General features: G+C 41.8%; 1 long non-coding RNA gene across 4 annotated transcripts in view; it reads left to right on the top strand.

Moving 5' to 3' along the window:
• The window catches only part of LOC149435142 (uncharacterized), a 135,928-nt gene extending 133,712 nt beyond the window's left edge, over positions 1-2,216 (top strand). For all 4 annotated transcript variants that reach the window (XR_016308542.1, XR_016308543.1, XR_016308544.1 and 1 more), the window contains one exon: positions 2,058-2,216. This is a non-coding gene — a long non-coding RNA (uncharacterized LOC149435142). The remainder of the gene's footprint in view (positions 1-2,057) is intronic.
• The last annotated feature ends 9,591 nt before the right edge of the window (positions 2,217-11,807 follow it).

Here is an 11,807-nt window from a genome sequence, read left to right as displayed (position 1 = left end):
TCAGACAGACAGTGTTGCAACACATATATACAGCATGAGATAAAAAAAAAAGAAATTCATCTTCAACACTGAAACCAGCAATGAAATTCTGCACCTTCTTTAGAAAATCGGAAATTTTGTGCATTTTGTAATCCAATGGTGCCACCAGTGATTTTGAAATTTGACCAACCAAGGCTTCAATTTCACCTCAAGTTGCTAAAGAAAAGAATTTTCGTGGCTGGGAATCTTCTTTTCTTTCCAGGCCACAGCTCATGCTTACTTCTTTTTCGATTAAGTTTCTCGCATGATTCTTCCATCAATGATTAGAAACTAATGGTGCGAAATTCGAATGAAAATTCTTCGTTCCAATTTTCGATAGAAAATTCTTACAGAATTCGACCTGTGTGTGGCTTGCATTACACAAAATCTGGAATTTCTGCTTCCCTGTCTTGTTATCTCAGGAGAGTAAACTTAATTTTTAATGTAAAAGGTGAAATGTATACTAACTTATGCTTATTAGGAAACATTTTGTTGATCTGGTGAAATACAAGAAGGAAGGTGAGCAAAAGACAGGCTTGAGAAGTGATGCAATCCCAGCACCCAGAGGGGAAGCAGCTGTGGGTTAAAGGGGAAGGGAATTGCTCAAGGGAAGGGAGGTACACAGGGCAATCCTCTCATAACACAAATGGCTGAAATCCAGTGGGTAGATACACAAGACAACACTAGCAGAATGGGCTAGGTGTGTAAACAAGAGAGAAACAGGACCCTAGTTAACAGAGTAATGAAGTGTAATTTTAGTGTGGAAGAAGGGGCTTCCGTCTAGACACTCTGCCATAAAGCCCAGATCAGTGGAAGGCTGCAGTAATGGGATCTCTGGAGAGCAATCAGAGTGACCATCAGGTTCTTGGTCACCTCTCTTACAGAAGTCCTTCTTCCCCGATTGCTCAGTTTGGCCGGGCAACCAGATCATTGAAGAGTCCTGGCTGTGCCAAACTTCTTTCAATTCAGAATTATGGAGGCCTCTGTGCTCTTGGCAACCTTCAGCGCAGCAGAAATGATTTATCGCCTTCCCCAGATCTGTGCCTTGCAATAATCCTATCCCGGAGCTCTACAGACCGTTTCTTTGAATCATGGCTTTTTTTTCTGATACAGTATGCATTGTAAACTGTGAGGCCTTTTACCCCCGGTTCACATATATGCAGCCGTGCGGGCTTCGTTTTGCACGGGCACAAGAGCCAATTCATTTGAATGGACTCCTGTGACACGCAGGGAAGTCCCTGCACTTCTTCTGAATACACAGCCCGCATGGGAGCCTCGGTTCGCATTACGGCTGCGTCTTCCAGTGCGGGCAGCGTGCCATTAGAACTAATGGCACCAGCCCCCGGGTCCGCATTCCTCAGTGCGGGTGGTACGGCTGCACGGATTTTCGTGCGGATCCGCAGCCGCACCACCCGCCTTATGCACGCCATAGACGGGTCGAAAACCGGCCATTTTTAAAAAAACGAAAAATCGGTCGTTCAATAGGCCGCCGTTACCACCAATGGTAAAAAATAAAGAAATCGGCTGATTTTCGTCCCGTCTACGGCCGGCATTTAATTACTTCTGTTCCTTGCAGAGAGCACAGCTATTATATTTGACATGAAAACATATTGCGGTTGCAACAATGTATCCATTTCGGATACAGCTGGTTTTTATTCGGATACAAATAGATACATTGTTGCAACCGCAATACTTTTCATATAAAATATAATAGCGGACTGGAATTCTTCTTTTTCTTATTTTTTCTTCTTCTTGCAGGTCACGGCTCATGTGCAGATTTTTTATTGGTAAAACAATCGGCCGATTTGCCCATCATTGCCGGGAAAATCGGCTGATTTTTTCCTAACTTTACCGATAAAAAAAGTGCCAAAACCCCGAAAAATGGCCGACCAATTAACCCACTAACGGTGTGAAAATCGGCTGATTTTTTTTTTTTTTTTTGGCTGAAAAATCGGCCGATTTTCGACCCGTCTATGGCCTGCATTATAGAGAGGTGTGTGCCTTTCCAAATCACATCTAATCAATTCATCTTACCACAGGTGGACTCCAATCAAGGTGTAGAAACATCTCAGCAATGATCAAGAGAAATGGGAGGCACCTGAGCTAAATTTCAAGTGTTGCTGCAAAGGGTCTGAATACTTATGCCAATGTGATATTTCAGTTTTTTATTTTTAATAAATTCACAGACATTTCTAAAATCCTGTTTTCATTTTGTTATTATGGGGTACTGAGTGTAGATTAATGAAAAAAATTATTTAAACTGTAGTATCAGGTTGCAACATGACAAAATTGAGAAAAGTAAATGAGAGTCTGAATACTTTCTAATCACACCACTGCAATTTAAAATCGTGCGATTTGTGTGTAATTTCAGGTCTGATTTCTGAAGACTTTATTGCTACTTGTAAAGATTTTCAGCAATTTCTTGCAATTTGCAGTGTGATTTCCATTATATTCTATGTATGTGAAATTGCAACAAAACTGAAGAAAAGGTAATGCAAGAACTACTTTAGAAATCGCGCTGTAGCAAATCGCACATGTTAAGACACTGAAATTCACATTCATTAGATGCGATTTCAATTCACAAATTGCACCTGAAATCGCACCGGTTTGACCGGGCATAAGGAAATGGAACTACTCAGTAATTGCCCAATAGTACAAAATCAAACTGCTAACAGTCTTATGTATGATACTTATTTTCACTTATACCTCCCGCATGCTTTTTAGTCAGTGTATTTTGGAATGTCGGGCAGGGTAAGGTACAGTCAACAGCATAGCAGCAGGGAGATGATAGATGAACAAGGGACTTCAAAAAAGACTGACAAATACAGAGGCTGGCCTAATAAAGACAGCTACAGTTTTCTTACAACTGCTTTTTATTGGAAGAGGCAATGCTAAAAAAAACCCTTTTGGCTAATAAAGTATTTTTGCATTAACTGCATAAAAGTTACATTATAGTGATTGATGAAAAACATACTCAAGACAGACTGGTCCTTTACTTTTCCCCTTGAGCCCTCACACTTATGCGGTGTGGTATATCACATGTGATTCACACAGAAACCGCACTGCATTCCTGGGCAAGCTGCAGGACCCTTTTTTTTTGTTCGCACTAGAATTGGATTTCATGGGTATTCACACCTATGCAATCTGATTCTGCACATCTCACCATGTTTTGCAAACCGATTTCGGGGTGCTGTTACCATACACACCCACAGCGTTTTGTATGAACGGGGTGCGAATATGATGAGGTGTAGAATTTGCACACAAACCAGTGCAAATCCCGCACTGCATCAGTGTGAACCCGGGCTCAAAGTACTTCGTTAGTGCACCAACTGGGTTGGAGAGAGTGTTTGTTTTGTTTTTTTTTCAATGGAACGTGCCTCAGTGGCTCTTGAAAACACAGATATTCCACTTCAAAATCTTTGCCCTGCCACATGTCTATCCCATGGATGGACTGCCCTCTGCAATTTAACTTATTCTAGTTTCCATAAAAAAAAACATCAAGTAGATTGCTTGTCAGCATGAAGTTCGGGTACGTGTGCACATCTTCCATTTGCAGTCTAATATCTTTGAATGAAGGGCACGGTTTTATGTATAAAGTCACTCAGGCTGGTATACACTTACTGGTTTGCTTGTAGATCCTCAATCTCCAGTAGCACACCTTTCTCATGGAGCCGGGCTGCCGTATATTTCAGAGATATCTTCTTGCTCTTTTTCACCCCTCCTGGTTTCTTGGAAACTCTGAATTTAAGAAATAAAAAAATAAACTGAATGTTTCCCAATTCTGTGTTTTTTTTATAGAAAAGGAGAAAGTATCTAATATTTAAAAAGCAAAAAAAAAAAAAGCAGTCAGCAGCAACCAAATTTCAAATCATCTAAGTTCTGAAAGTGACCAATTCTAAAATCTGATTGCTTGATATTGGTAACTAAACATCACTTTTTAAATATAATTAAAAAAAATAAGTCTATTTGTGTTGAAAACACAAGTCAAACCAAGCCCGCCCAAATCACAGAAAGAATATCTTTGGTACTCACTTGCCCTTGCTTGCCAGGTTGTCCAGGCAAGTCTTGATGTAACTCTTGTAATAGTCTACTTGTTCTTCATAAAACAGAGCCTTGGAGTTCAGAGCAGAATGAGTCTGCTGCAGCTTCACCAGTTCAGCCTTTCTCCTTTGTCGGTATCGCCTTTGATTACAAATCTCCTGAAGTAGAAAGCACAGCAAGCTTTTAATTAAAATTCAGGACAGATTTATTTATTGCATACATGTTCAGTAAAGTTTTCTGCCTTTTTCGTTTAAAACATAAAATTTCTGGTTTATCTTCTGCACTAAGTGCCTTACATGATCATATACTATTCCTCACATTGTAAATATCCCTGGTGCCCAATGCACAGCCTGGTGGTTCCTATGTGAGCCAAATGCAAAACTCCTGCGCTCCGGGACCCAGGCCGGTGGTAAGTAGATGGAATCAAACTCCAAAAAGGAAGGGACCACCGGAATAGACAAGGTCGTGCAGCTCCACATCAAGGCTGGGGAAGCCCAAACTAAACTGTGAAGGAGAACAACAAAAGAGAAGCGCACCAACCTTGCGCATTACCTCAGTAACCAAAAATTTATTGAATAAAAGAATGGTACTCACAAACAGCGAATAAAAACAAGCATGTAAGTCCTCAAGGGGACTTTAGAGGCAAGATGCCAATGCGAATCCCGTCATGGAGGAAGCCACTCAGTACAGCTGACGCGTTTCGAAGGACGTGCCTTCTTCCTCAGAGCTGACGGGATTCGCATTGGCATCTTGCCTCTAAAGTCCCCTTGAGGACTTACATGCTTGTTTTTATTCGCTGTTTGTGAGTACCATTCTTTTATTCAATAAATTTTTGGTTACTGAGGTAATGCGCAAGGTTGGTGCGCTTCTCTTTTGTTGTTCTCCTTCACGGTTCCTATGTGAGGCCAGCCATGTTTTGGGCTGGGTCCATCACCAGTTGGAGACTAGAGGGTTTAAGCAGTATCAACCGTAGTGTTGCCCACTAGCCTTGCCGCCTGCCCACCAACATTCCTAGTGCCAACTGTACCTGCTGGTCCCACCCTTTCCCAACCATTATTCCCACCCCTAGCTTGCAATTGTCAGCGCATTGCCCACTGAATCAGTGATAGGGCAGGGCTGTATACAGGTGGGAAGAAGGCAGTTTGAAAACTCAGTTGGAACCTGTGACAATCTTCCGCTTTGTGACGACTGACCATGCCTAACCAATGTGAGGGGGTCACCTAACCACTGAACACCAAATTGACAGTCACTATGACGTGCCTCCATACATTGGTGGGCATTGAAGTGCCCTCTTAACCATTTCAATGCCGGGCAATTTTACACCTTCCTGCCCAGGCCATTTTCAGCGCTCTCTCACACTTTGAATGACAATTGCGCGGTCATACAACATTGTACCCAAACTAAAATGTTATCATTTTCTTCACACAACTAGAGCTTTCTTTTGGTGGTATTTAATCACCGCTGGGGTTTTTATTTTTTGCTAAATTAACAAAAAAAGACCACAAATTTTGAAAAAAAACCCACGTTTTTCTTTGTTTCTGTTATAAAAGTTTACAAATAAATAATTGTTCTTCATAAATTTAGGCCGAGATGTATTCTGCTACATGTCTTTGGTGAAAATAACCCAAATTAAGATGTATTATTTAGTTTGTAGGAAAGTTATAGCGTTCACAAACTACGTTATAGATCTGAAAATTGATCAGTCCTGAAGTACTGACAGCCAATCTAATTTCTTGAGGTCCAAGAATGTCATAGTAGTACAGATATCCCCCAAATGACCCCTTTTTGCAGAGTAGACAGTCCGACGTACTTCATAAGAGGAATGGCGAGTTTTTTGAAGTTGTATTTTATTTTCATAATTTTTTGAAAAATGAAAAAATTATTTTCACTATTTTTTTTTTTTACATACTGTCACCAGTGCAGTACAGCGTCATCATATAACTGACATGGCGGTGAACAGGGACACTGACTGGTGACAGTATGAAAAAAAAATATATATATTTTTTTTTTATTTTTTTTTATTATTTTTAATTACATTTTTTTTTTTTTTTTTAAGATTTTTTTTTCATATTTTACTATGACCAAAGTAGTACAATGTTACCAAAGTAACATTGTACTACTTTGGGGAAGTGATCAGATTTTTTTTTTTTTTTTATACAATTTGCTTATAGCAAAGAATTACTTTGCTATAAGCAAGCCTTTACCTGAATGAAATCGATTCATTCAGGTTTTTTTTTTTTGTGCTTAGCTGTGATTTGGCCACAGCTAATCACATGACATGTGCATGTGACCTGCTGTGACCATTCACAGCTAGGCACTAGTATACAATGGATGGCATGAATGAAGCCATCCATTGTATACAACTGTCATGTGACCTGCTGTGATTGGTCACAGCAGGTCACATGGTACCGGCAACGGGGGCCGGTACTCAGATCTGTCATCGGCCGTGTCCGAGGCACACGGCCGGTGACAGATCGCACCGCTGCGCGGCTCTGCAACCGCGCGAACTGCGCATGTGCGGGAGCACGCCAAATGGCGTGCACCCGGAAGGCTGCAGCATTTTTGCGACCGCCAAATGGCTATAGGCCGGGCGGCTAATGGCTAAATTGAATGACAATGAACAAGGAGGAAACAAGTTAAGTAAAACTGCCACTGACCACCAATGAAGGGGGTTTAAATAGCACAATACTGATCACCAATATAGGTGTAATTATTGCAGTCACAGACAGCAATGCAGGGGGACATTACTTTATCAATTGACATCAATGTGGGCAATTACTATTACTGCTATGAACACCAATGATGAGGCTTGTTTTACCCCCACTTTCTCCTCAGTGTGCACTGCAGTATAAAATACAGCAGGACCAACATTTTCAGGTGTTGAGGTGTTTTACAGCCAATGAGTGCTCTGCCTAACTTGATGCAATGCACTTCAATCCACGAAAAAGTGCTGCTATTGTGTAGTCCGATGGATATGAAGGCAGTAAGCATATAAGGTCTGTCTCTTAATATGAATTTAGAGAAAGAAATATAAGATCCAGCATCTTAAGGGGAAGTTCCGCTTTAAAGATTGGTCCCCCACTTCCCATTAAGGATTGACACCTTTGGGGAGAGGGGGGGGTCAGTGGAATGGGTACCCGAATTTGACAGGTACCCACTTCCACTGCGATTGCCTAGGCGATCGTAAGCGGTAGTTGTCCTCCCTCCCCGAAGTCTTGTGTGGCACGTGACAGGTCCCAGAAGATGATGGGGCATATTCAAGGCTTTGGACTTCTTTTTATTTCCTTTCCATCTTTATAACATTCCATTACCTTGTTATGCAGGTCTTTTAACAGATCTTTTCTGATCCCCATGGCTCAGTATCTAGCTTGCTCAGGTCATCCACATAAGAGCTAACAAACTGATTATTTATACACAGACACTTACCCTTGGTTCACAAATCCACGTTCCTGTGGGCTGTCTTTTGCACGGGCTCGAGAGCCCATTCATTTGAATGGAATCCCGTGCCCTGGGACACGCAGGGAAGAACCATATAAAAATGTATTTGGCAGTAATTACGGGTGGGGAGGGGTTGGTGGACAAAGAATATTCAAGAACATTCATACTCTTTTTATTATGCGGCCATAGAGATTTAAGCGGTTGATTTACTAAAGGCAAATATACTGTGCCCTGCAAGTGCAGTTGCTCTAGACCCGAGGGGAAGCTCTGAAACGAGAGGAAACTTCTATCATCCAAGCATGTGAAAGCAAAAATGCAGTTTTTTTTTTTAAATTTTCCTTGCTTGTGATTGGGTAGTCTTTGCTAAGTCATGCTGTACCTCATTTACTAAGCTCTGGAGCAACTGCACTTGCAGTGCCCATTATATCTGCCTTTAGTAAATTAACCCCAGTTTTGATAAAGGTACTTCTTTTCACTGCATACATTACTATAAAACACTTTTATAGGAGAAGTTTTAACTAATTCAGTATTTTTACAATGTTAAATAACTAATTCTGCAGAAACCAAGATTGCAGTGAAAATATATGAGATGATGATGCTGGATCCAACATTTTAAACCCTTCCATAGTATAATATAATTTGAAAAATCTAAACAAAACATTATGCCAGAAAGCATTGAAGTTAAAAAAAAAATGCACCAGTTCTGCTTTCAGAAAACAAATAAAATTGCCTGGAGTTACATTCCAGTTTGGCAACACTTTCATAGAACACAGAAACTAGTATACAAGGTATAGGTAGCCAAAAGGAAATCCGTATATAGTTGTGCTCAAAAGTTTGCATACCCTGGCAAAAATCATGAAATTTTGGGATTGATATTGAAAATATGACTAATCATGTTATTAAACGGTCTTTTATTTAAAGATAGTGATCATACGAAGCCATTTATTATCACATAGTTGTTTGGCTCCTTTTTAAATCATATTGATATGAGAAATCACCCAAATAGCCCTGACCAGAAGTTTACATACCCTGGAATGTTTGCCCTTGGTACAGACACAAAAGGTGACACACACAGGTTAAAAATGGCAATTAAAGGTTAATTTCCCACATCCGTGGCTTTTTACACTGCAATTAATGCCTATTTATAAAATGTCACTGAGTTTGTTAGCTCTCACGTGGATGAAGGCTAGATACTGAGCCATGGGGATCAGAAAAGAACTGTCAAAAGACCTGTGTAACAAGGTAATGGAACTTTATAATGCTGGAAAATGATATAAAAAGATATCCAAAGCCTTGAATATGCCTATCAGTACTGTCCAATCACTTATTAAGAACTGAAAAGTTTTGGGATCTTTTGAAACCAAGCCAAGGTCAAGTAGACCAAGAAAGATTGCAGTCACAGCTTCCGGAAGAATTGTTCAAGTTCTAAAGGAAAACCTACAAGTAACCTCAAGAGAAATACACGCTTATCTGGAAAAAGATGGTGTGGTTGTTTTGAAGGAGCACAATACACAGATACTTGGACAAAAATGAGCTGCATTGTCAAGTGGCCAGAAAGAAGCCTGTACTGCGCCAATGCCACAAAAAAGGCTGGTGAGGCACATCAAGGTGTTGTCGGGATATTGTAACCAGGCATTTTTGAGGCATTGATACAGTAATGGCTTCTTTCTGGCCGCTCGACCATGTAGCTAATTTTTGTGCAAATATTGTAGTGTGCTCCTCCAAAACAACCACGCCGTAATTTTCCAAAGCAGCCTGTATTCCTCCTGAGGTTACCTATGGGTTTTTCTTTGTATCCCAAACAATTTTTCTGGCACTTGTGTCTGCAATCTTTTTTTGGTCTACCTGACCTTGGCTTGGTATCAAGGGATCCCTGAATTTTCCACTTCTTAATAAATGATTGAACAGTACTGACTGTCATATTCAAGGCTTTGGATATCTTTTATATCTTTTTCCATCTTTATAAAGTTCCATTACCTTGTTATGCAGGTCTTTTGACAGTTCTTTTCTGCTCCCCATGGCTCAATATCTAGCCTGCTCAGTGCATTCATGTGAGAGCTTACAAACTCTAATACTATTTATAAACAGAAACTAACAACAACAACAACCTCCTCGATCCCCTACAGTCCGGCTTCTGTCCCCTACACTCCACCGAAACTGCCCTACTTAAACTCTCCAACGACCTGCTAACCGCCAAAGCTAATGGCCACTATTCAGTGCTCCTACTCCTTGACCTCTCTGCGGCCTTCGACACAGTCGACCACCCCCTCCTCCTCAAAAAACTACACTCTCTTGGCCTCAGAGATTCTGCTCCCTCCTGGCTCTCATCCTACCTGTCACAATGCTCTTTCAGCGTTACCTATAATGCTACCACCTCCCCCTCTCTGTTCGGGTCCCTCAAGGCTCCGTCCTCGGGCCCCTTCTCTTCTCCATCTACACCTCCTCCCTTGGCCAACTCATACACTCTCACGGCTTCAACTACCACCTATATGCCGACGACACACAAATCTATCTCTCAACCCCCCACCTCACCACCTCAGTCTCTGCCCGAATCACACACCTACTGAGCGACATATCAGACTGGATGTCGCTCCACTTCCTGAAACTGAACCTCTCCAAAACAGAGTTTCTTGTCTTCCCCCCAGCCCTGACACCACCCCCCATTGACTTCTTCATCACATCCAACAACGCCACCATCAAACACGCCCCGCAGGCCAGAGTACTTGGTGTCATTCTGGACTCCAACCTATCCTTCCAGCCCCAAGTCCAATCTTTACCAAGCTCGTGCAGACTCCACCTCCGCAACATCGCCAAAATACGCACGTTCCTAACCCCAGAAACCACTAAACAGCTCATCCACTCCCTCATCATATCACGACTCGACTACTGCAACTCCCTCCTTACTGGCCTGCCTCGTCGCTGGCTATCCCCGCTTCAGTCGATCCTGAATACGGCTGCCAGACTCATTCACCTTTCCAACAGCTCCATTTCCGCCACCCCCCTCTGCCAATCCCTCCACTGGCTTCCGATTGCGCAACGGATCAAATTCAAAATCCTAACACTGACGTACAAAGCTGCCCACCATACTGCCCCGAACTACATCACTGACCTACTATCCAAGTACCACCCAGCACGCACACTCCGCTCCTCACAAGACCTCCTTCTCTCTAGTTCCCTGGTCTCCTCCTTCCATGCCCACCTCCAGGACTTCTCCAGAGTTTCACCCATCCTCTGGAACTCCCTGCCCCAACCCATCAGATTATCACCTACTCTCCTCTCCTTTATGCGCACCCTAAAAACCCACCTCTTCAGGGAAGCCTACCCCACCCCCTGCTAACTTGCCAACCTCCTCCACTCTTCCTACCACCCCATCCCCCACAGCTATCTCCTCCTGTGCCACCATCCCCTCCCTCCTAGATTGTAAGCTCGAAAGAGCAGGGCCCTTGATCCCCTCATGTTTTGCATTGTATTGTTGTTGTTCTGTCACATGTTCTGTCCCCCTTTGTAATGTACAGCGCTGAGCGAACTATTGGCGCTTTATAAATACTGTATAATAATAATAATTGCAATTTAAAAGCCACAGATGTAGGAAATTAACCTTTAATTGCCATTTTAACCTGTGTGTGTCACCTTGTGTGTCTGTACCAAGGCCAAACATTCCAAGGGATGGAAACTTTTAATCAGGGCTATTTGTTAGATTTCTGTTATTACGATTTAAAAAGGAGCCAAACAACTATGTGAAAATAAATGGCTTCATATGATTACTATCCTTTAATAAAAGACTGTTTTTTGGAATGATCAGTCATATTTTCAATATCAATTCCAATATTTCAGTTTCTGACAGGGTATACAAACATTTGAACACAACTGTATATCAAAGACCACATTTTTTAAACCTGCACAGACAATAGATGACAAGTGTGAGGGTGTGTCAGGCAGAACACACATATAGTAGCACATATATACAGCATGTGATAAAAAACGAAAGTCACCTTGAGCACTAAAAACAGCACTGAAATTCTGCACCTAACACAAATTACTGGAATTTCCCCTTCCCTGTTTTGTATGTCATCTCATGAGAGCAAAATTTTTAAATCTTAATGTGACAGGTTAAACATGTAAAATGTCAGTACTGCAAACTAGATAAGTGGCTCATTTTGCATGGTCTATTTAAGTATATCTCGATGGCCACCCACCTAATGTTGAATAGCTCCCCCTTTTGTCACCAAAACAGCCCTGACCCATTGTGAGGTGAGGCCTCCATGGATCATACTTAGTTTTCCAGCACATCCTGCAGATGCTAGATTGGA

Source organism: Staurois parvus, unplaced genomic scaffold (assembly GCF_062004578.1).
Source record: "Staurois parvus isolate SC_StPar_1 unplaced genomic scaffold, SC_StPar_1.0 ptg001598c, whole genome shotgun sequence".
Taxonomy (NCBI): Eukaryota; Metazoa; Chordata; class Amphibia; order Anura; family Ranidae; genus Staurois; species Staurois parvus.
This window is presented reverse-complemented; position numbering and strand designations above follow the sequence as displayed.